This window comes from Apodemus sylvaticus, chromosome 12 (assembly GCF_947179515.1).
Source record: "Apodemus sylvaticus chromosome 12, mApoSyl1.1, whole genome shotgun sequence".
Classification (NCBI taxonomy): Eukaryota; Metazoa; Chordata; class Mammalia; order Rodentia; family Muridae; genus Apodemus; species Apodemus sylvaticus.
The window spans coordinates 57,328,178-57,351,499 of record NC_067483.1 but is presented as its reverse complement, the minus strand read 5'-3'; the positions used below and the strand labels follow the sequence as shown (position 1 = coordinate 57,351,499).

Here is a 23,322-nt window from a genome sequence, read left to right as displayed (position 1 = left end):
TTATGTGTGGATGGCCTAAAAGACATCAGATTCTCTGGAGCTGGAATATAGGCAGTTGTTCGCTACTCAACAAGTATTCTGGGAATCTAGCATCAATTCTCTGGAAGAGCAGCAAGGGCTCTTGAGCCATTTCTCCAACTCCTCCACCTTATTTATTATTTATTTATTTATTTATAGACAATATCTCTTACTGAACTTGGAGCTCACCAACTGACCACCCAGCCCCAGGGTTCTACATAATTCTACCCTTCCAGTGCTGTGGTTGAAGAAATGAATTGGCATTAATATGGATTCGAAGGACCAGGACCCAGATCCTCATGTTTCTTTGGCAAATTCTTTAGCAACCGCATCATCTCCCCAGGTTCTCATTTAGCTTATTTGGAGCAGTATGATTCTTTCGTTAAGTAAATGTTTCATTATTTATTTTTCTGTGTTTATATTTATTACTATTAAAATTGTGTTTATCATATGAAATAATATATTATTTAATATATTGCACATGCATGTGCACAAGTGTACCTCTGGAGGTAAGAGAACAACTTTCAAGAGTCAGGTTTCTTATTCCACTGTAGTGTGGGATCCAGGGATCAAACTTAGGTCAACAAATTTTTTAGTTCCCCCCACACACACACTGAGCCATCTGGATGGCCTTCTTTTTTTCTTTTCTTCTCTCCTTTCTCCCTTTTCCTCTTTCTCTGAGCCTGTGTCTCATGTAGTCCTAGGTGACCAGGAACTGCCAGCCTGACCTTCAACTCATTGAGACCTGCCTGCCTCTGCCCCTGTCTTGGAAGGGCTAAGATTTAAGGGTCGTCCCATGACCAGCAATTTTTTGGAAAAAGCAGTTTATAGTATATATTTATTGCAAGTTATCTCAATGTTTACTTCACTTCCAAAAAATAAATGGGACAACTGCAGACTGTGAAGCCATGCGATCAATAAAATGAGATGAAAGCCTGGTATGTGACTATCTTTGTTATTTGGGTTAAAAAAATCAAATTACTTGTTTTTTGTGTGTCTAATTGAAGAAAAATGACATGTTCATAAATAATGAGGATTTTTCAAAGTAGCTGCTGAGGCCTGACCATGTATTTGAGAGAGCAAACAGTAGAGTATTCCTGAGCTTGCAGACAGTGGTGTTACAAACACACATATAAGAATGCTATTATCTTGGCCCTAGGCAACCGATGTGCTAAAGAAAAACCTTCTAGTGACATCGTTCAAGGCTCAGCCACTTGAGAAATACAGGAAATTTACTCAGAGATAATTCTTTCTACTCAGAATTGCCTCAATACAGAGGCAATGGGCTTAGACTACACACTGTCGTCAGCGCATTTAAATTCCAACAGCATAAATATTTTCAAAACCCTGCAGTGCCTGGAAGTCCTTCTGTGAGATGAGTAATGGGGTTTGTGCCCATTGTGACAGAGCCACTAAAATTGGACAGACATTCGCTGCACCAAATTTAGAGGGATCTTGGAGGGCAAAAAACAGCTTGTGAAATTATTGCTGCAGGTGGAAAGAAGGGATTAGGGCAATCTAAATCCTCATCCAAATGTTGGTGAGCACGACTTACATGATGTAGCCATAAAGTCCATAGTAGATTGCTGTGTTTATTTTAACGTTTAACCTATTTATTCATACCGCATAAACTTGTACTTTGTGATAGAATGGAGGTGTCAGATTTGCCTTTTTCTTTATTTGTGAATGAAAAGGGAACCTTTAAAAGTGTAATGGCAAGAAGTTGGAAAGAACCCAGATGACCCTCAATGGAGGAATGGATGCATATGGTATATGGTATATATATATACACAATGGAGTACTATTCTGCCACTAGAAACAATGAATTCATGAAATTCTCAGACAAATGGATGGAGCTAGAGAACATCAACCTAAGTGAGGTTACCCAGCCTCAAAAGAACACTCACGGCATGCACTCACTGATAAATGGATATTAGCCTAGAAGCTTGGAATACCCAAGACAAAATGCACATATCAAATGGTGCCCAAGAAGAAGGAAGGAGTGGCCCCGGTCCTGGAAAAGCTCAGGGCAGCAGTATAGGGGAATACCAGAATAGGGAAGTGGGAAGGGGTGGATGGGGGAACAGGGGGAGGGAAGAGGGCTTATGGGACTTTCAGGGAGGGGAGAACCCAGGAAAGGGAAACTCACTTGAAATGTAAATAAAGAATATATCGAATAAAAAAAACAATAAAATAAAAAAAACTTAAACAAAATTAAAAAAAAAAAGTGTAATGGCGTCTATTGCTAGGCATGGTGTCATGTGCCTTTGATTCCAAGGAGGTGAAGGCAGGAAAGTCAAGAATTCCAAGTCATCTGTTGCTAGCCAGTTCAGTTTGAGTCTAGCCTAGGTTGCATGAGAGCCTGTGTCCTACATAAAAAAGAATAAGATATGAAACGAGAACAAAAATGCATCCATCCTTGGTTTCTGCTTTAGGTCCTGCTTTGAATTGCAGGTTTTCTGCTTTGAATTCCTACTCTGACTTCTCTTCCTGATGGACTGCCACTGGGACCTGTATGTGCAAATAAAATGTTCCCTTAGCAAGTTGCTTCTGGTTAGGAAATGTTATCCCAGCAATACAAAGCAAACGGAGAGAAGAAAAAGTGCTTTTAAAAAATATTGAAGATATTAATTAGGAGATAGATGACAGAGTTGTAGAGAGGAAGGGGCAAGATGGTTACTGCTGTCGATAAGGCAGAAGTCTTGCAGGCTTCCTAACCAGGGTACTTAGAATAACAGGGTTTCATGAATTCTCATAATGTCTCTTTGCTTTGAGATATAGCTTCATGATGTAGCTTAGGCTGACCTTGAACTCATACATGATTTTGTTTCTACTTCTTACCTGCTGGGATCACACTCGTGAGCTACCAGGCTTGCAAGGGATACAATACTTTCTTCTTCATGTAGAAGTCATTTAAATTAAATACAGACCTGGAATTGTTCCTGATTTGTTACTGTTTCTAAGTCGGAACTTATGTATTCTGTTCTTTGAAATGTCTTAAAACAACTCAGAGGTCTTGAGTTTGGGGGCTGGGGGGGGGGGGGAGGAAAGCTTGAACAGGTTTGCTTTTTAAAGCTGTCCAACATTGTTCAACTGCAATGTGTGTGGGTTTTATATTTGGGGTTTGTTTAAAACTTTACCTTTTAAAGACTCTAAAAATACTCAACATAATTCATTATCTTTTCAACTTCACTTTTTAGTCTTTTGGAAAAAAGAGGAAGTAGTGACTGCTTAAGAGCAAGCAGCAGAATCACACACACACACACACACACACACACACACACACACACACACACACACACACACGCATATTCCCAGGACCAGTTAGGTCATATGTTTAAAGCATATTTTCATGCACACCCCTAGGACCAGTTAGATCACAAGTTTTTAAAGCGTATTTTCTGACTTGAAAGGCCTGTTTCTGAAAAGTAAACATGTACATTTAGAACGTTTGTCTCCAGCAGAGGAGCTGGCTTGAATTCCACCTTAACATCCACAGAGACCAGCCCACTTCTTAGCCCCGCCCACCAGCGGGAGAAGACTTTCTTGAAGTCGGAACTGTGAAGGGCTCCCGACTGACAGAGCTAGAAGGCGCAGAGAAGCCTGAGGAGTCTCATTTAACTCTGAGAACTGTAAGCGTTGCATTTACTCTCCCTGCCTGCTTCCTCTTGCACTTTCCATAGCTCTCCGTGGGCAGCTTCCTAAGAGGAAGGCAGCCACGCGCGCGCGATGAAACTTCACTTCGTGCCCCCCTCTGCCTTTGGGAAAGGTTCACAAAGCAGGCTTCAGTTTCCTTCTAACCGATGCGGATTTGGCTTCCTGGGTGTCAGAGCAGATTGGAATAAAGGTATAGGTTGTTTCCTTCAGCCGGTGCTGGGCAATAGAGTCTTTATAGAGAAGTGAGTTGGCGCGCCTTTAGTGTTCCACGTGATGCCTCCCAGTGATTCCTGACTCCTGGATTTGAGTTACATGCTGCTTGTCAGTGAAGATGTTTAGGGGCAGTTTGGTGACTCATTTAAATTTTAATTGATTAAAAAAAAAGCCACGTATGCAGAGAACTTCTGGGTATTTAATGGCTTGTTGTGTGATGTGACAGACAATACTGAAAAATGAATCGTGAACAAGCATTGCTGCTCCCAGTCTCTGGGTAACTTGTGACAAGAGAACAGGTCAAAACTTTTTGGGAAAATACTTTTTTTTTCAAGTTGCACTCTTGAATTTTGGATGTGAAAACCGTTTTAGAATTGGTGTTCAAAAGGTGGAAGGGGGAAAGGCACTTGGTTTTGAAATAAGTGATTTAACCTCTTTATGTCTTTTATAACTTGTAATGATTTCAGCCTTAAATATATATCCATCACTTCAGACACTTGTTTAAGAAAAATGTTCCCGATGTTGGCTGATGGTTTAAATTGCTTTCACTGAAGGCCAGGGGAGAGCATTAGAGATGTACGTGAATTCTAGTATTATATTTGGGATTCTAATTTGGGAAATGGTTATATTTTGTTTTGCTTCTCTTTGTTGAATACATTTGAAATTGCAGTTGAAGAGATTCACAGGGAATTTAATGAAATAAACCTATGGAGTCTGAAATTATATCCCAGATATAATGAGACCTTGCCAATGAAGGTGGTCTCTGTTTTCATTGAGCTCAGGAAGAGTTAACTTTTAAATTAAGCAATAATTGTGAAATTCATAGAGAAGTTTATTAGCCTTCTCTCAAAGTTTTACAAAATTTCCTCTAAGGAAAACCTATTTTATGAGAAGAGAAGCTTTCATTTTAACTGTATACGTTTTTTAAAATAGCATTTCATATTTGTTTTTAAATAGAAAAAATAAAATTATGAAACACATGCCTTGGCCTCTAAGGTTCATGTCAGAGAGGTAAATTGGCCTGCCTTTAACCCTTGCCTTTCCTAGTGCTGCTACTTAGAAAGCAGAGTCCTGAAACTGATTGTTTGATTGTTTAAATATTAATAAACATGCTCAAGGAATAAAAAAAGAGGAAGACAAAAGTTGCCGTGTTCATTTTCCCTCCTCTTTTGTACATCACCACATCCCTCCACCATATGCCACCATGCTGGTAATATATACAATTATATACATACATACATACATACATACATACATACATATATACATACACACATGTATATATATATACACACACATACACACATATATGTTTTTCTTTTTCTTTCCTTTTGATCGCTAACTCCTTTACAAACATTTTGAGAACTCTGAAGTTCTTCTAGATAATGAACACATGCTTGTCCAGTGTACACAAATTTGAAAGAAAGAAATCCACACATTTGCCAAAGGAATGGAACATTTCATAAACCTTTGGATTTTCTGATAATTTATCAAGTTAAGCAGCAACTGCTTCCACATGTGAGTTGGAGCTGCCTCACTGTCATACTGAGCATCTCAAGGGACACTTGTTTGTTCGCTGATAGGAACTCCAAGCACCCTACTGCCAGGAGTAGAGCCACTTCCTAGAAAGCCAGTGACCTGGATTCTAGACTCAACTCCAACAATAATCTCCATGAATATTAGGCCTATCATTGTCTTCAGCTTTTGATGAGTCTTTTTGTTTAAACACAGTTAACATAATGGAGAAACAGATGCAAGTTTTTGATTGGATCCTGAAGAATATCTATATTATTCTACTTCTCTCCTAACATTCTGAATTGTATTTCCCAGATTGATCATGTGTTTTAATATTATTTTTATTACAGATATAATTCACACCTATTGTAAAAAATCTTGTTAAATGATAGAAAAATTGCAAAGAACAAAATAAAAAATATGTATGTATTCTCCTGTAAGGAGTTAATTTTTTCCAATGACCGTTGTTTATTTATTCACTCCTTTAGTACTTATTGATTATCTAGCATGCATCAACACATAGAAAAAGAATCAATGTATTTTCATTAATTTACACTTTTACACACTTTTCTTTATATTGTATAATCTATTCATTAACTTACAAATTTGGGCGTTAGATTTTGGTGCCATTTTATATGACATTCTGTCCTGATTTATGATTAAAACATCTTTTATAATTGAGACTTTATATTCATCCATGTTTTTAGCAAATACTCTTAAGCCTCTACTAAGAGTCAGCTATCATGTAGGTGATGATAATCTACCAAGGTTGATGATCACCTATGAACTAAAGACCATGAGCTGTCTTTAGTCTGTGGATATGTTGAACTGACCAATTATAAATTATTGAATATTTAGATTGATTGTATTAATCTAGAACCCTTATATTAGTTTGTATCGCTCAGTATGATTCAGCCTTACAAGTGCATTTCTAGTTAGCAAATGAGATCATAAACCACCTAGGTACTTAATCTCTATATTGTTATTTCTTTTAGCTGTAAAATAGGAATACAAATAAAATGCAGTATGCTGACAGTTCTCAAAATATTTAACAAAGCATCGCTGATTACTAGTTAATCTTTGCCATTTTGCTTTCGAGGAGTGTATCCGTTCTTAAGTAGCTTGAATTAGCTTAAGTAGCTTAAGTATTGGAGTTTGCCTAAGAAAACATTGAATGGTATCATACAGAATAAACAGAGAATCTAGTCATTCAGACAACTGCTACAGGAAGAGTGCTACCTTATTTGCAATTATATCTCTTTCTTAACCAAGTTTAGCAAATGTTCAGAATGGTTACTTAGAAGGGTGAATCTTTAGATGTGACTTTAACATTTTTTTTCCTAAGTGTTAACGTTCAGCCCAGCAAATCTGAACAGCTATAGTTCACATTATCAAATATATTTTAGAATCCTCATAGATTTTGGAGCATATATCAAGAGTCTTAATGATACAGACATAATTCGAAAGTAGAAATAGAAATCCTGTAGACGTTCTTCTTCATCTTTTAGGTAGTTGTCTCAGGGTTTCGAGGAACTTCCCTTCACAACGGATGGGAATGCACAAAAACGTGAGAGCCCATCATATTCTCATAGACTCACAGTTGACCAAAATTGAGGAAATGCAAGAGAATTCTGAGAAGATGCCTCACAACTTCTGTAATATCTTTCTCAGCACTGGAGTCATCCAGGTTTGCTTAAGAGAAAGTAGGGCAAAGGCCAAGAGCTGGCTATATGATGTTTGCTAATAAGAAAGTTTCTAAAAAGAATGTCCATGTTTGTCAATAACCAACCTAGACCAACCCATCATCTTCTATAACAAAGCTGGGGAACAGATCATGATTCTGGGGTTCTTTCCAGAGAAGGCAGCCAGCAGGGAAGACATTCTTCTGATCTTTTGATACCATTACCTTTGTGTGTGTGTGTGTGTGTGTGTGTGTGTGTGTGTGTGTGTGTGTGTACAAGCACGTGTGTGTTGTGTTTTGCAGGTGGGTTTGCAGCATGTTTTCACTGCTCTTGGTGTGTAGACCTCAGTTAGTGTTTTCTTGTCTGTGACTCTTAATCCACCCATAGCAATCTTTAAATACAGTTTCCTTCTCTTCTTAAACAAATGTAAATAACTCAGTGCTGACCATAAGCAGCTTTGAAAACCTGCACTACCAGTTTAATCACTTAATTAATTCAAATGTCTTTAGAGAAACTCCACAAATGTCTGCTGAGTGAGCTGGGATAAAAGTCAGTAGACAGGCAGACCTTATCTTTCTTTTCTTCCTCATTAGCATGTGCAGCTGGCAACAGTTTGCTTAGTCTTCCACACCTTGGCCTGGCCTTGGAGTCTATGGGCAACTTTATGTATTTTGGGTAAGGGGTAGGTTTTGAGTTAGCAGAAAGTGTCCCTAGTATGTCTAATTTTGGCATTCTTATCAAATATAGGCAACTTGTGTGTCCACAAAACTGAACTTACATTTTCTTCCTTATTTGTTTGTGTTTATGAGCTATTTTGCAATTGTTTAGTTTGAAGAAAAATACAAGTTCTCTCATTATGTCCTATTTATATAGTGCTAAATGGTTTACAGGAAGGCAGCATAAGAACTTCATTCTTAACTGAGGCTGGTGGCACAGGCAGGTAATCACAGTTATTTAGGAAACTGAGGCAGGAGGTTAGCAAATTCAAGGCATACCTGGGCTACACATTAAGTTCCTTTGCTTGTCAAGCATTCACTAAACTGTAGATTCTGTCCCCAATACAGAAAAAGAAAAAAAAAAAAAACAAACCCAAACATCACAAACAGAACAGAAAATTCCACTCATTTTGTGTTTTTGTTGATGTTGTTGTTGATAACTGAATTAGCAGAGCAGTCACTGCTGTTGACTTTTACAACTATAAAAAGAGAAATTTGGGTGGGAATCAAATAGCTCTCTGTATAAGCTTATGTCCAAGGCCATCCACCTGATATACTTTGTATACTTTTTATTGCAGCAACAAAGTTGTTCATATTCCCTGTCCTTGATTCGCCATATTTGTGGTTGTTAGCCTCCTCCAGCTAGGGTAAACAGAAAACCTGTAACACAGTGCATGATCGCACAGCGCAGCCCCACAGCGCAGCCCCACAGCGCAGCCCCACAGCGTAGCCCCACAGCGCAGCCCCACAGAGGCTCTGTTGCTTTGCCTTTGCCACCTGCTCGCTGATTGACAGGACACTGTACCAACATCTCAGAATGACTGAAAAGATTAATTTTAGATGTGTAATATCAGGGCTTTTGAACTACTTATTATTTTATATAGTCACATAGTGCTTTAAAAAAATAAGGCATATGATGTTTTATCACATCTACAAAATAGACATATTAAAAGCTGATTATTTTTTATGAATCACAATAAGAAATACTTATTTAATGAAAGGATCTACATGCAGGTGGCAACAGAGAAGTTTTTCAGACTATTTGGAGTCTTAAAGTTCTTTCCGTCTCTGATTGTCCTGGACAGTATAAAGCATTTACATTTGCTCTTTGTGGAACAAAATGAGAAGTTTACTTTTCCTAGCAATCTAGACGCTTACAGGCACAAAGATAGATGCTTCTTCTGAAGGCTTATAAACTTCAATTACAAACTCTCCTCAGTATGCATATGTATGACTTGGTCATAAGTAACAGCTGAGGTCTGGATGCTGGGTGCGACTCTGCCTCTAGAAACATTAGGTCAGCAAATAGCTTCTGAATTTCAGCCAGTTGATTGGCACACTTCCTATTTGCACCACACTTCTTGCCCACAGCTTTGACAAGATAAGCAAGTCAAATGCAGTCTATAAGCACCAAACCTGTTTGCTAACCCCTGGGTGAAAGATATTTCCTTGTTGGAGTCACAGATCTGTAATTTCAGAAGATACTACTTGTCCGGGGTCATCTAGGGGAAGAAAAAGTATGTCTTAGATTTTTAGGTTCTGATGTTTATTTATGGAAAATCAAAAAGGCAATTGATTCTGTGGTTTTTTTTTTTAAACCTGTATTTTATGCAATATTTTGAAACTATTGAGAGAAGTAATTTAGAGCAGTTATGTCAGAATTTATAAAAACTTCAACTTGGAGGAAAGTGCATGAAGATGTATAAGGTACAGATCATAGATATAGACTGTCTCATCTATAATCATGATGTCTTTTTAACCATCAGCTACTTACTGTGTCCACTGTAACTCCAAATAGCTTTCGATATCTTTTTCATCCACTGTCATAAAGTAGAGGGAGATGATTTTAAAATCAACTGAGTTTTTGAACACAGATTAAAGAATGGAAAACCTGCCATTTTTAAAATTCATGGAAGAGCGTTTTACTCTCACTGTAAAATGCACATGCACAAATAACATCTTCTAAGTATTGTTAGGGTCCTGATTCTCAGAAGGTACAACTTACACATGTTAGAAAGATTTGTTGTAGTTAAAAATTATAATTTAAATATATTTCTTGAAATCAAGGGTATAGATGCGTGCCTATAATCCCAGGCAGGTAAATCAGAAGTTGAAGGATTACCTAAGATACAGAGTGAGTTCAAGACTCCCCTGGTCAATTTAATGAGGTCATGACTCAGAGTGAATAGTGAAACAGTCCGACTCGGACATAGCTCACTGGTGATGTATTTGCTGAACCTGTGCAATACCTTACTATCAAAACTAGAAAATAAATATCAAAATACAGAGGTTTAAATTAAAGCTATCAAACAGTTATTATAATGTATTATATTTATTACCTGAGTTAGCAACAACCAGGGACTTAATTTTAAAATATGTAAACATTTACAATATGTAAACAGAACTTCCTCCCTCCTTTGCATTGTCTGCAGTGATGCCTCTCTCTTGTCAATGACAAATGGTGAAATGGTCAACTTAAGAAGACTTGAGGGATGAGAGGCGATGAGTTTGAGGTGCATAGAATGAGGGTAGCATGGCTCACACGGGCTCCTGGCAGAGAACAGCATTTGTAAAGGAACCTGCAAAGAAGCAGATGAGATAAGAGGGGTTTAGGGTAATGTGGGAGCTTGGGAAGGATGGTGGTTCCAGAGGAAACTTATGTTGGGTAGGATGAGGGTAGAGAATTGGTTTCTATGTTAGAGAAGGTGGGGGTTGTTCCTGATCATCCCCAGTTCCGTCTCAGTGCAGTGACGGAGACAGACTTTAGGAGAAAGCGGAAGTTGGATAGAGATGCTGGAAGCAGAGAACAGGGCAGATCTAGCTAGATACAGCAAGGAAAGGATCCTTTCTAGAAAGATCAGGGACTGGAGGAGATAGTACATTGTCCATCAGATGATCTGATTGCAGCTAATGTTTGATGATTCATGAAAGAAAATCTTTGCCATCAGAATAGAGTTCTTGAGGGGGTAAAGATGTAAGAACCTCTCAGTTAGAGCCATGGGCACTAGGTCTATCCAGGGGATGGAAGGCTGCCTCTTCAGTGAGGATCGTCGCATGTAGGGACAGTCCTAAGCTAAGAGAGTATAGGTGGGTGAGGTCCTGGAAGGTGAGAAGGAAGTTAAGTCACTTCCATGAGCGGTGTTACCTCTTCAGGTTCTGAGGATGGGAATCTAGATTACAACCATGGCTTGGTTGGGTGGTGTCTCTGAAGCAGCTGATTTTTAGAGTGTGTCTTCTGTTTTACTTTTCTTGTTCCAAAAAGGAGAAGGAAGGGGAAAAGAAAAGAGAGAAAGAAAGGAAAGAAGGAAAGGAGGAAGGAAGAATTAAAAATCTTGAAAACAAAATAGTGTATTCAGTGAAACAAAGAGCCAAATAGTACCAGACCTTAAACATAAAACACCTCAAATAAAAATACATAGAAATCCAGGAACGTTTAGGACTCAGGTCCTTTAATGCAAGTTAGTTAGTAACGAGCAGGGTGTGTTGTGCTTTGGCTTGGTTTCCAGTAGGCAGGAATGGAGCCTTTGTTCTTCTCAAACCCCTGTTGGATTCATGCCTCTCCCTGTCCATGTTAGACCTGCTTCTACACTTCATCGAATCTCAATGACTTTTGACCTGTTCCAAGAGCTGATGTGCTCTGGAATTTGTTTTCTTCATGTGCCAATTGGTAGAATTGCTGCTGAAGTTGATTTGAGTTTTGAATTCTGTTTGCTTCCCCCGATCCCCCAGCTCCTGCTGGGTCCCTAGTAATGTCCTTGGGTCCCACTTGGGAAGCACATAGGCAGCCTTTTGTCTACCACTCCAGTTTCAGAGGAGAAATTACATATGCATTATTATTTTAAGACAGGCATTTTGGACTGGACCTCAGTATTTAGATCACTCTGGAACCTCAGCTTTCTCCTGCTGGGATGACAGTGTGTGTCATAATACCTGGTTCTCAGACTGTGGGTGTATCTGATAAGATAGTCTAGAATTTGATTACACTGATGGAATTCTACAGTACAGGGCTGGGACTTAGCAGAAGAGTCCTTGCCTGGCATGTGTGAGACTCTGGGGTTTATCCCTAGTACCACCAAAAGCAAAAGCAATTCCAAACTGAGCCATTATCATATTATGCTTGAGACAATTAGCAATAAATCAATAATCAAAAAGAGAATCTTTCTTAGAGTCCTACTATTGGACTGTTCTGTTTTCAACTTTTTTCTTTTCCTTCCTTCCTTCCTTCCTTCCTTCCTTCCTTCCTTCCTTCCTTCCTTCCTTCCTTCCTTCCTTCCTTCCTTCCTTCCTTCCTTTCTTTCTTTCTTTCTTTCTTTCTTTCTTTCTTTCTTTCTTTCTTTCTTTCTTTCTTTCTTTCTTTCTTTCTTTCTTTCTTTCTTTCTTTCTTATCTGAAAGTCATTTCTTTTGCTTCTCTTTCAAGCACCAGAGTCTTAGGGAACAGCTGGCTATCATAAGCAAAGTGATGGGTTCTTCCTACCCATGACAAAAACAATATTATTGAAATATTGACTCATATATTTCTTCAAAGCTAAAAATAAATCACATTTTAAAAAGTCCATTAGCCATTTTCATAAACTCTCTGTACATAAAAGAGCCTGGTTTCTGAACTAATTAAAACCTAAGTCTGAGAGGATCAAGCTGTCCAGCATGTCAGAGGAGTGGACACTCTGGTCAGAGGCTGTGCGATTGTCTCTGGCCTTGCTGTGAATAGCTGTACTGCCCCATGCTTAGGAACCCCTTCCCTTCCCTTTCTTTCTCTCTCCCTCCTTCTGCCCCCTTTCATGAAGGTCATGAAATGGAAAGTCACTGTATGCTTCCATCCTGGTTCTGCCCATGTTCCTTAGGTTATGGCTTAGTTGACAGTCAGCCAACTTCCTCATCTGTAAAACCAAGGAGACTGTCAGACATTTCTTTTGTTAATTTTTATATATATATATATTTAAAGTATTGGTAGAAGCTGTACTGAGACCCTATGGATTTCATTAAGACCTTTGGTATAGCTTTCTAGCTCAGGCACACAGGTGGTGGAAGAAATATACAGCTGATATTTGGAGGAAATGAAATTATTTTTAATCGTCTAATTCAATTCATCTTTGTATGATATTCAAGGTGTAGTACAAGAGCATTATGGTGTCAGCGAAGGACAATGGCACAGAGAGAATTCATTTTCTGTCATTTTACCCAATATAGTTCTGCCACAGTACTGTATCTCATCATAACGGTTCCCTTTGTAATCTGATGGTTTTATTAAATGGATTTAACCTCAGGCTGTATTGAGGAGTTCCTTCCTAACCTTCACTAGACTGCCACCAGGTACCACAACCAAAGGGTGATTAAGAACGATTGAGAGAATACTTCCCTCAAGTACAAACTTTCTTTACAGACACCTTAGTCCTGCAAAAGACTGGGTTTATTTCTCATTTCACAAAGGGAATTGCCAGTCATAGTATCTAGAAATAGATTTTTAAGATTTCTTATATCTGAGAAGAAAATTGTGTTCTTGAACTCTTTTTCCATGTTACACAATCCTGGACCCTTGGACTTGTGGTCTCACGTCTAATGGTTAAGCTTTGTCATGATGCTTAGATAGCTGTGTGAAGTGCTCCCCCAAGTTTGCACATCTCCCCTTATAGTTTTTAGTTCAGTGGTGCCACTTAAAGATCTTGTTGGCATCACATTTTAAAGTGCAAACAAGACCAGTATCCCAAATTTCCAAAATAGTTGCTAATCCATGCTGATCAAAAAGCCCAGCACAGAGATTCATTTAGAATGAAGCTGGCTCCCAGGAGGCAGTTCTTCTCCTCGGGTGGATTCCCAGAAGGCTTTGCCTGGATTTCGTCTTAGAGAAAATATGGGGCTTTCCCTGCAGAGTAAGCTTTAGTTAATCATGGGTAGAAAACAAAACCAAAACCCATCAGTTAAAGAGCCAGTGGGTCCTACTGTGAAACATGAGGATTCCCAAAGAGCCGTATTTGCAACTTCCAGTCTGAAGAGAACACACAGCCGTGGCTTCAAAGCACACCCGACTTCTTGGCACTTTGTGCAACTCTGTTCAATGTGTTTTAAAGGGTTGACGCTGACTGATTCACCTTCTCAGTTTCTATAAGAGGGAAGGCAGAACAATCTACTCTATATTTTCTAAAAATGAATGTTGAGTATTTTCCAGCCATCACTATAATGTTATTCCACTATTGGTCTGATTGACAAGAGGAGTTTTTTTAAAAAAAAAAATCTGTGTAATATTCATAAGCAAACAGCTTATAACTGTGGTTCAAATATAGAAAAGTAAAAAAAAGAAAAAAAGCATGAAGTTATCCTTCAGACATAACATGGGGAAACTCAGCTACTACTTTTTCAAAAGTTCATTCATTAAATGTACTCTATAGCATTGAACTATTAACTTAGTAACCTACTGGTCCAGCTAAAATGCATATATTTATTTCATTTTAATTTTTATTAATTTTAAAAATCTTTAATGTATACACTGAGGTATAGAGTGAGAAATGACTGTCCAGCTGTCCTCTAGCTAGGCTAGCTAGTCTGGGCTTGTCTGTTTCTTAGGCTGCTGCTTATAAATTTGGTACACAATGATGGCTGGCTTGATAAAAGTATTTCCTCCAACTTCAAAATTTTATGACTCTGAAATATGACCACAATGGCCACTTGCCTAGGTGAAAAGATGGAAAATAACAGCCAACATGAATGTCAAGGAAAGAACTTGAGAATATTGTCTGGGGACTGAGGTGGTTTGCTTTGTAATTCACTGTGAAACTGGCTGGCCAGTTTATGTATGCTGAAATGCACGGGTTCCCCCTGAGTGAGTGTTTCTTAGTGGCAAGGTGGTGTAGGAAAATCCTACCAGGAGGGAGGCAGTAACTAGTGTTCATTGATGTGGAATGCTGAGGGCCGTGATGGAAGCCTGCTGAATGGTCAGTGTGGTGGCTGCCCCAGTGAAATGGTGAGTGCTGCCTTCTAACCAAAACTGTGGCTCAGACCAGGATGCAAAACTCCGTTCTCCCGTTCATTTCATGCCTTGCTCAGTAATTAACACCTTGGCATCACAGTCTATTCCTCATTGCTGGAGGTCTGAATTGCTATGCCCATTATTGAACTGTGTTTTAAAGGGATGATTAGTTTTTAAAAAAGATCAGTCAGATGGGCCATAATCCAGTCAGCCCAGATGTTCTCCTAACAGAAAATTTGAACACACAGACACATGGGGCATTTGGGAAGAGGGAAGAGACATGTTGGGACTGCGTGAGAAGACCAGCACCTGCATAGAATGAGGGGTTCTGAAGACATAAATGTGCAGTGCTTTGATTTGGACTTCCACTTTCTAGAATTGTAAGAAAATGAATGATTGTTACAAAACTGTAGTCTTTCTTTTTTTCTTCCTTCCTTCCTTCCTTCCTTCCTTCCTTCCTTCCTTCCTTCCTTCCTTCCTTCCTTCTTCCTTCCTTCCTTCCTTCCTTCCTTCCTTTCTTTCTTCTTTCTTTCTTTCTTTCTTTCTTTCTTTCTTTCTTTCTTTCTTTCTTTCTTTCTTTCTTTCTTTCTTTCCTTCTTTCCTTCTTTCCTTCTTTCTTTTTCTTCCTTCTTTCCTTCCATTCTTCCTCTACCTCTCTCTCTCTCTCTCTCTCTCTCTCTCTCTCTCTCTCTCTCTCTCTCTCTCTCGTGTCTTTATTTCATGAGCATATGTGTGTATGTTGATATTGCTTGTGTTCAACAGCTGTTTGTGCTCACTCTTTTTTTCCTCTCTGTTTCTGTCTCTCTGTCACTCTCTCTCTCTCTCTCTCTCTCTCTCTCTCTTTCTGTGTGTGTGTGTGTGTTTGTGTGTGTGTGTGTATTTAGGTCAGAGTACAGCTTTGGAGTGTTAGTTCTCTTCCTTCCACCATGTGGGTCCTGGTTATTGAACCGAAGTCAGCAGGCTTGGCAGCAAGTCCCTTTTCCCACTGAGTCATCTTGCTTGCCCTTTAGAATCTTAGTTGCCATGTCAGAATCATATAGCAAGAAAGAATTGCTACCAAACAGGTTAGAATTCTAGGGCTGGCTTAGTCCTGTTAATGTTTCATCCTACTTGGGAGAGATGTTTTATACAGCATGGATGTAGAGTTTGCCTGAGTTCGAGTCGTCAATTTGACCAATCATTCAGCCTTATAAACTCATTTTGTTTTAAATTGTGAATAATAATTCTTATCTTGTTAAGAAAAATAAATGAGGTAGTATGCATCCATTACTTAAGTAGCTGGGGAATAATTAACAAGAGTGTATTTAATCTCATGGAAACTTTTTATGCTGTGTTCCATTGATATCCCTGGGTGGCCTGCTCTTTTCTTAAGGGAAACAGAGGAGTGGATTGAAGGTAGAGGGGAGGCAGATGGGGGAACTGTGGGTGGGGGACTGCAGGGAGGGAAGACTGTGGTCAGTATGTATTTATTGTATGAGAGAAGAATAAACAGAGAAGAATAAAAAAGTTCAAAATATTTAAGTAGACATCAAGTGAAATCAATTTGATTGATCACATATCTATCACAAAAATAAAGTTTAATATGGAAAAAATTAGTACTGAAACAAGCAACTGCTTTGATACCTAGCAGTTTATTGTTCTAGGTTCTATGAATAGAGAATTCCCTTACAAGAATTCTCAGTGCCTGGTTCATTTATATTCTGGGCAGTTTTCTCCAGTCTACCATGAAAAGTCATCATTTGTTTATTTGTCCTTTGATAAGAGTAGTGAAATAATTGCTCCTGGCCTAAGGTGAGAATACAGGGAAGGAAGCAGAACTCTCCTTGTGCTGTTTAGAGTCAGGGCCACCACTTTGTAATGAAGAGCACAGCTTGTGCTGAGCTATCATGCAGAAACACAAGCGTCGGAGCTACTAGATGTATCAACGGTGCTTCCTCACAATGCGTTTGCGCAGAACACTGAATGGCTGGCAGACAGCTCCAGGGAGAGCCGCAGCTGACCGGGAATCTTTAGCACTGAGTCTTTTCCTAACATTTCCTTGCCACTTTCCTGTGTATCTTCCTACTTTGTGCTTCTCTGAAGGCCTATTTTAGGCCAATAGACTCTATTCTATTGGCTGGTGCGTGCTCTGTATGTGGTTGTGGGTTTAGAGTGAGCAAGGATTCCCAGCATGCAATAAAGACACATGCTCCATTATGTTCATAGCAGGCATATTTATAATAGCCAGAAGCTGGAAAGAACCCAGATGTCCCTCAAAGGAGGAATGGATACAGAAAATGTGGTATATTTACACAATGGAATACTACTCAGCAATTAGAAACAATGAATTCACAAAATTCTTAGGCAAATGGTTTGATCTGGAAAATATCATCCTAAGTGAGGTAACCCAATCACAAAAGAATACACATGGAATGCAATCTCTGATAAGTGGATATTAATTAGCCCAGAAGCCCTGAATACCCAAGGCACAAATCGCATAACAAATGACTCCCATGAAGAAGTATGGAGAGGGTCCTGATTCTGGAAAGGGTTGATCTAGCATTGGAGGGGAGTATCAGGTCAGAGAAAAAGGAGGGAGGTGATTGGAGAATGGATGGAGAGAAGAAGGTTTAGGGGACATATGGGGAGGGGGGATCCGAGAAAGGGGAAATCATTTGGAATGTAAACAAAGAATATAGAAAATAAAAATATTTTAAAAAAAGAAATGAAATTGATTAAAAATAATAAAAGTTAATACACATCAAAAAAAAAAAAAAAAAAAGGAAGGCCCATGTGAATTATTAGGAAGAAGCATTAGAGACCTACAAGAGAAAGCAGGGAGGGAAAGATAAATCAGCTCCAGAGGAAGAGCGTGGGTTCCAGCATATGGCATCGTGATGTGCTGGGTAGGCTCTGCAGTTATGTGCCTGGGCTGAGAAACCCACCTAGCTGACGACCTGTGTCTCGGAGACTGGGAATGTTCCTTTGCATCTTCGAGTGAACAAGGACGGTCTCAGGCTTTCTGTGTTAAAGTAATGTGGCTTGGTGGACGTTTCTTATTCATTTCTTTTTAACTACATTTTTATTTGTTTGTTTTGAGACAGGGTTTCATTATGTAGCCTTGGCTTACCTGGAACCCATTATATAGACCAGGCTAGCCCCTGACTCAGAGACCTACCTGCCTCTGCCTCCTGAGTGATAAGATTAAAGGTATGTACCACCGTGCCTGGCACATTTACTGATTAAATTCCTATTGTTCATTTTTTCTCTGCCTGTGGTTGAAAGAAAGCTTTGGTTAGCTCTAGTTTAAAAAGGAGAAGCCTCATTCACCCCATTCAAGAACAGAACTTCAGTAATGCCTGGGTGGTTATGCATGTGTAGGGAAGATGCTGACAGGACCCAGAGCAAAGTTCTTTTGTTTCCAGAGCACCTGCTTATCCAGGATAATGGAGAAAAACCTTTGCTCTAGCTAGCATCAGACAAACCAGTGGCCCAGTGCTTTTACTTTTTAAAGTCCCAGTGGATTCGAAATGCAAGCACTTCATATTTTCTACTAAAAACTCAAAGTTGACCGTCAAAAAAGCGCAAGATCCGTATAAGAGTTGCTCAACAAACTGGCCAACTTCAGGCTTCCTAGAACTCCCCAGAGAGCCTAACACCTCCTATGGAGTTGAGGCAGCTTGGGAAGGCATAAGTTTTATAAACAACAATACATTATTTTATTCATTTCATTGGATTGTGTTTGGAGTTGACATATATTTGCTCATTTTACTCAATGAATCTGTGAGATGCAAGAGTCACCTCTTCATTTTATACAACAGAATACACAGGGGATCAAGGCAGGAGAGGGAGAAAAAGCTCTAGCTCTGGCTGAGAAGGCAGTGCTATGTTGTGAAAGCTCGTCACTACCCAGGAAATGTAATTCCTGTCCTTCTTGCCACCAGATGCCATGGCTCTAATTATAGGATGCTCTACCTTTGTTATGTCACCCTCTGCAGAGAGACAGAAGTGACAAAGCACTTCAGGGCAGACCTTTTGTTTTTATTCACTTTTTCTGAGAAGTCTGTGTTGCCCCAACATGACTAAATGGGTTTTGGTCACAGCATATGATATTAATCATTTCTTGAAAGCTAAGAGAAGAAAGTGTGTGTTGGGAAGTGTATCCCAATTCTGAGTATTCCAGAGGTTTCTAATTGTTGGGCATGGGGGTGGGGGGTAGGGATGGAAAAAAAAAGACCAAGACAAAACAAAAAGAAAAAAAAAAAACCCAATAACCTCCAAAACCAACCAAACTGTGAGGTTCATATCTCTTACTGCAGGGTTAGAGATAGTCTTTACACAGGAAAACTGGTTGTTTAGCCTAGTTAGGAGAAATGAAAAGAACCCTTCTGTTTTGTGAAGTCGCTAGAACAGTTGTGCAACTTGGTTGTAGTAAAATTTCCAAGACTGAGCTAATTGTGGGGGTAAAGACATTTTCCTAGTGTTTACTATGGATTGTTGGGTAGAGATGTCTTAATACCACAGAAACCTAAGGTATCTGCTGCCATTACTGTCAGTCACAGCAGGGGAAAAGTGGGGGAGAGAGACCTGGTTCCTCACCAGAACTACACAAGTGGACTCACTGACAGTAACTTCTGCATGATTTTGTCTTGAGGAAAAGTGACTCTATCCTAACCCGATTCCCTTAGGACTGCTTCATTTCCTGGAATGAAAATTGTACATATAAGTGAGGTTTATTGACATTTCTCTTTTGAGACACTGTCTTACTATGTAGCCTTGGCTGACCTTGAACTCACAGACCCACCTTCCTTTGATTCCAGATCCCTGGGATTAAGGGCATGTATCACCACAGCCCCCATAACATGTACTGTAGTTTAAAATAAACTAGAGATAATTAAGATAAGAAATCTTTAAAGTGCTATACAGAGTTCTTGTGTGTCTTTTACTAACGTGCCCCATTGTATGTAACCAAAGCACTTACCATAGCCAGGACACTAATAGTAGTACAGTAGTATAAATAGGCTGTAATGCTAAAGTGTTAAGACTTTGTTTATATGTTTACAAGTCTTTGGTAATATTTAGTCAGAAAGCCATTGACTTTTGACAGGAGGACAGATTTATATGCATAAATTTGCTGTTGTGTTTTTTGAGAATATTTCTTACTATGTTGTTGTTCTTTATTATTATTATTTTTTTCATTTGTGCATGTGTTTATTGTTATTTACTTAAATTTTAAGTTTTTATTAGCATGTTCCATGATGTGTTTTCTTCTGTTATTTTCAAACATGTTTATAATACATTTAGACTACATTCACACCTCATTACCCTCGGTTCATTCCCACTTCTGCTGATTCCTTTCCTTTTGCTGACTAGTCTATGCACACACACACACACACACACACACACACACACACACACACACGCGCGCGCGCGCGCGCGCGCGCGCGCACACACACACACACACTCTCGCCTTCATGTTTTATTGGTTTCTGATTTATTTCCCTGTGAAACAATGAAATTCATTGGAGTTACAGAACAGACAATTTAATAGGTTATTTTTTAATAGGTTATTTACAGAGGCATGAACAACTGACCAGTGGCTCTACCACTCAAGAAAACATTTCTCTCCTTTAGCACCCACTAAGTTCTTCTAGGTCTCCAGGGAGACGCTGGGGCTCCTAATACCATCGTATTCCAGGACATGATCTTGCACATCCCCATCTTGTTCTTGTCCTGTGATGGTGATCACAGATGATGAGAGTTCAGGAGGATGATAATCCTGTCATGTCCAAACCACAGACTCCACACCACTCTACCCCCTTTTCACAGCTTTTAAATTCTTTCCATCCTCTGGTCTACAGTGTTCCTTGAGCCTCTGGGAAAGGTGATATAGATGACTGCATTCAGGGATGCCTTATTCTCAGCATTTTGCCTGGCTGTGAGTCTATACAGTAACCTCTACATACTGCAAAGTAAAGCTATTTGATCAAAACTGACACCAGCCCAGCACTGTTTATGGGAAGACACATAAATATTTGTAAGGCAGTTTGGCAAACCATCGTATCTATATCTATCTTAACTCTCTCTCTCTCTCTCTCTCTCTCTCTCTCTCTGCAAAAAATCCAAAAAGCAAAAAGCAAGCAAGGGTATCATCCTCTGTAAGGCTTGTGACTTCACCAACCATTGGCTTTTGATCACGTTTTCAGTACCAGACATGAATTCCTTCTTGTGGAGTAGAAGACCTCAATTCCAATTAGAAAGTAACTTGTTAACCCACAAGTCATGCCAATGTTGCCTCATTTTGTCTTGCAGGTTGTAAATACAACATGCAGGGTCCATAGCTAAGAATGCTAATGATAATTATTCTCTAGCAGTCTAAGAGCCTGCATAGAACATGTGAAAAATATGCAAAATAGCTAGTTGGGAGGAAGCTTGAATTCTCTAGTCCTGTATGCTGTGCCTTAAGTACTAGAGTTTTGTGATTTATTCCTGTCAGGCAACAGGCAGCAGATACAGAAGCTCTCAGGGTTCTCTCGGGACAGGCTGACCTTGAACCTATCTATAATCCTCCTGACATAGCCTACCAAGTGCTGACACTACAGATGTGTGACGCCTCATCTGGTTTCACATTTATTGATGATAGAGAGAGGACTAAATTTTTCTCTGCCATTGTTGTTTCTGCATCTCAGTTCCATATGTACTTATTTTTAGTCTTCTTCCCCCTGTACTTCTCTCTGTAGCTACTTTCTGGAGATCCTGTTTGTCTGTTAAACATTTTGGACTGGTGGTTCATTTAAATAATTTTGTTAATATTTCAATGATGTTTGAAAGAGTTTGTTAGTAGTTCTAGAAACTAAGCTATATGTATTAATTTATTATAGTTTTCATGTGAGTAGTAAATTATTCTTTTAAAATAGTCTTTCCTTGTAGTTACAATATTGCTTTACGTATTTGGCTAGGGCTGTTACATGTATCATGTCTGCATGTGTTATAAATCATGTTTCTATAAACCTCATCCTTCTATAAAATATAGAGATAAAACTAAAATTTGTACTGAGTCTGATATTCTTCATTTCTTCCTGTGGATTCAGACCATCTTTTGTCTTTTCTTTACTCCAGCAAAACTACATTTATCACTGTGTGTGTGTGTGTGTTATATTGAAATCACACACATAGCTTTTTTAAATCAGCTAAGTGTAATTTATCATTACATGACATAAAGATAAAGATAAGAAAACATTTCCCAATATTTACATTTGTATTTAAGTTTATTGGTTCCTTTACCTCTGTTTCTTTGTGTAGAACTGGGTTATTGTTATTGCCTACTGTCACTCCCTTTCAACCTGAAGAACATTTTTACTATGCCCTGTCTCCCTTAGCTTCCCTCCCTCCATCCCTCCCTCTCTCCTTCCTTTCCTTCCTCCCTTCCTCCCTCCCCTCCTCCCTCTCTCCCTCCCTCCTTTCCTCTCTCCCTTTTTCCTTTTTTGTTGTGACCCCAAGGTCTCATGCATGTTAGGTAAGTGTTCTAACACTAAGCTTCATTTCCTGTCCTTTGATAATTTTTCATTAATGTTAAGTTAGCATGAAAAGTAATAGGTTTCATCATGACATCTTCATTTATGAGTCATTCTGCTTTGGTCTCATTATTCCCCTTCCTAGTATTCCTTCCTGTCTGCTTCTCTCCTTTCTATCCAGTGTTCCCTTTGCTGTCCTATTATCTGTGTTCCATAACTTCCCTTAATGGTCCCTTCTTTCCCTTTGCTGAGAAGTGTTCTAGTTTCTTGATATCAACCATACCCTTATAAACACACACACACACACACACACACACACACACACACATGCATACACTTTTAGATTTAGGTTCTGCATCTTTTACTAGTTTACTCAGTATTTATCTCTTAACAAATTCTCCCTGTGTTTATTGGTATGGTAATGTGTGTAAATATAATGAAAAGCTCCGTTTCCCTGTTGTTGCAGATCCCTGCACAATATAGGGTGACTCACAAACACCTGCAAATTCAACTAGAGGACTCCTATACTTAAACAGGCACATGATCTCACATAGACACAAGCAAATGCACATAATTGCAATTTAGAGTAATAAACAGTGCTAAAGCAAAAAAAAAAAAAAAAAAAAACCAAACCAAACCAAACAAACAAACCAAAAAAAAAAACAAAACAAAAAACCCCAGAATCAACATAATAGGCCCTTATGCTGATATTCTGTCTGCTCATATTTCTGGGTTGGGCAGCCCTGTTTTTCTCAGTGCTCAGCTTGATTCCTCCCGCACTTTGGGCGTGCAGCCCACTGCCTTCAGAGTGCTGTTGCTCCCACTGAGAAGCCATTTATGATCTTTGGTGATCTCATGCATGGCGGCTGTTATTTTCTTGCTCTTAAAATTATTCTTTATTTCTTTGAATGTCACCAGGTTGGCTATGTGGCTAGACATCAGGCCACTTGGAGGAAATGAGCTTTATTGATATGTTTTTAAATCAGGACCAGGTGAATTTCAGCAAATTATTTGTTGCCATTTTTTTCTTTTTCTCTTTCTCCTGGGAAATTTTTGGTGTATGATT

The 23,322-nt window shown here is 39.0% G+C and overlaps 1 protein-coding gene across 1 annotated transcript in view; it reads left to right on the top strand.

Annotated features, from left to right (window-relative positions):
• The first annotated feature begins 3,545 nt into the window (after positions 1-3,545).
• Positions 3,546-23,322, top strand: part of Pla2g4a (phospholipase A2 group IVA) — a 146,772-nt gene continuing 126,995 nt past the window's right edge. The window contains exon 1 of the mRNA XM_052200672.1: positions 3,546-3,650. The gene's annotated coding sequence lies outside the window, so the exon portion shown is untranslated. The remainder of the gene's footprint in view (positions 3,651-23,322) is intronic.